Source organism: Abrus precatorius, unplaced genomic scaffold (assembly GCF_003935025.1).
Source record: "Abrus precatorius isolate BTA unplaced genomic scaffold, Abrus_2018 Scaffold39, whole genome shotgun sequence".
In the NCBI taxonomy this organism is placed as follows: domain Eukaryota; kingdom Viridiplantae; phylum Streptophyta; class Magnoliopsida; order Fabales; family Fabaceae; genus Abrus; species Abrus precatorius.
The window spans coordinates 1-2,500 of record NW_020874383.1 but is presented as its reverse complement, the minus strand read 5'-3'; positions in this window follow the sequence as shown (position 1 = coordinate 2,500).

The following is a 2,500-nucleotide window of genomic DNA, read 5'->3' as shown; positions in this document are numbered from 1 at the left end:
TCGGCCGAAGTCGGCCAACATTCGGTTTCTGGATAATTGACGAATCAATAAACCCAATGCCATGGAAAACCAAGCCACACAAGTGAGGGGAGACTTGCATGAGCATGGGGGAGGGCCCCAAGGCAGCACCGCACCTCCCACTGTGGGCGTGGTTGGTGAGGTGCAGCCCCCCCCTATAATAGGTTATTATGCAAAAGCCAAAATTGTAGTAGTAGATACCTTTTTTCTGAGCAGACATAAGTCCATATCGGGACCTAGAGATCGAATTTTGACGTGATTTTTTGCAGGGAGGCTCACAAACACAATATATTCACGTCCACAAAGTTTTAGATTTTTTCTCCAAGGGATGAATTTTTAATGAATTTTTGAATCGGCAGATTATGAAAAACCGGGGAAAATAGAAAAAGGCACCTAGAGATCGAATTTTGACCTGATTTTTTGCAGGCATTCACACAAAATAACACCAAATGTGTCTGCAAAGTTTCGTTACATTTCCCCAAGGGAATGATTTATAATGAATTTTTCTCCGAATCATCGCACCATGGTGCACCTTGATGCCCACCTTGGTGCCTCTTGATACCCACCTTGGTGCTTCTTGATACCCACCTTGGTGCCTCTTGGTGCCTCTTGGTGCCCACCTTGGTGCCTCTTGATGCCCACCATGGTGCACCTTGATGCACACCTTGGTGCCTCTTGGTGCCTCTTGGTGCCCACCTTGGTGCCTCTTGATGCCCACCATGGTGCACCTTGATGCACACCTTGGTGCCTCTTGATGCCCACCTTGGTGCCTCTTGATACCCACCTTGGTGCCTCTTGATGCCCACCTTGGTGCCTCTTGATACCCACCTTGGTGCCTCTTGGTGCCCACCTTGGTGCCTCTTGCTACCCACCATGGTGCCTCTTGGTGCCCACCATGGTGCCTCTTGGTGCCCACCATGGTGCACCTTGATGCACACCTTGGTGCCTCTTGATGCCCACCTTGGTGCCTCTTGATGATACCCACCTTGGTGCCTCTTGGTGCCCACCATGGTGCCTCTTGGTGCCCACCATGGTGCACCTTCATGCACACCTTGGTGCCTCTTGATGCCCACCTTGGTCCCTCTTGATACCCACCATGGTGCACCTTGGTGCCTCTTGGTGCCCACCTTGGTGCCTCTTGATGCCCACCATGGTGCACCTTGATGCCCACCTTGGTGCCTCTTGGTGCCCATCATGGTGCCTCTTCATGCCCACCCTGGTGCCTACCTGGTGCGTTTTTATGCACCCTGGTGCCCTCCTGGTGCGTTTTTATGCACCCTGGTGCCCTCCTGGTGCGTTTTTATGCACCTGGTGCCTCCTGGTGCGTTTTTATCACCATGGTGCCTACTTGGTGCGTTTTCGCACCCTGGTGCCCTCCTGGTGCGTTTTTATGCACCCTGGTGCCCTCCTGGTGCGTTTTTATGCACCCTGTGCTACTGGTGCGTTTTTATGCACCATGGTGCCTCCTGGTGCGTTTTTATGCACCATGGTGCCCTCCTGGTGCGTTTTTATGCACCATGGTGCCCTCCTGGTGCGTTTTTATGCACCATGGTGCCCTCCTGGTGCGTTTTTCGCACCCTGGTGCCCTCATGGTGCGTTTTTATGCACCATGGTGCCCTCTTGGTGCGTTTTTCGCACCATGGTGCCCTCTTGGTGCGTTTTTCGCACCATGGTGCCCTCTTGGTGCGTTTTTATGCACCATGGTGCCCTCTTGGTGCGTTTTTCGCACCCTGGTGCCCTCCTGGTGCGTTTTTATGCACCCTGGTGCCCTCCTGGTGCGTTTTTATGCACCCTGGTGCCTACTTGGTGCGTTTTTATGCACCATGGTGCCCTCCTGGTGCGTTTTTCGCACCCTGGTGCCCTCCTGGTGCGTTTTTATGCACCCTGGTGCCCTCCTGGTGCGTTTTTATGCACCCTGGTGCCCTCCTGGTGCGTTTTTATGCACCATGGTGCCCTCCTGGTGCGTTTTTCGCACCCTGGTGCCCTCCTGGTGCGTTTTTATGCACCATGGTGCCCTCCTGGTGCGTTTTTATGCACCCTGGTGCCCTCCTGGTGCGTTTTTATGCACCATGGTGCCCTCCTGGTGCGTTTTTCGCACCCTGGTGCCCTCCTGGTGCGTTTTTATGCACCATGGTGCCCTCCTGGTGCGTTTTTATGCACCATGGTGCCTACCTGGTGCGTTTTTCGCACCCTGGTGCCCTCCTGGTGCGTTTTTATGCACCCTGGTGCCTACTTGGTGCGTTTTTATGCACCATGGTGCCCTCCTGGTGCGTTTTTCTGCACCCTGGTGCCCTCCTGGTGCGTTTTTCTGCACCATGGTGCCTACCTGGTGCGTTTTCTGCACCATGGTGCCTACCTGGTGCGTTTTTCGCACCCTGGTGCCCTCCTGGTGCGTTTTTCTGCACCCTGGTCCTGCCTGGTGCGTTTTTATGCACCATGGTGCCCTCCTGGTGCGTTTTTATGCACCATGGTGCCCTCCTGG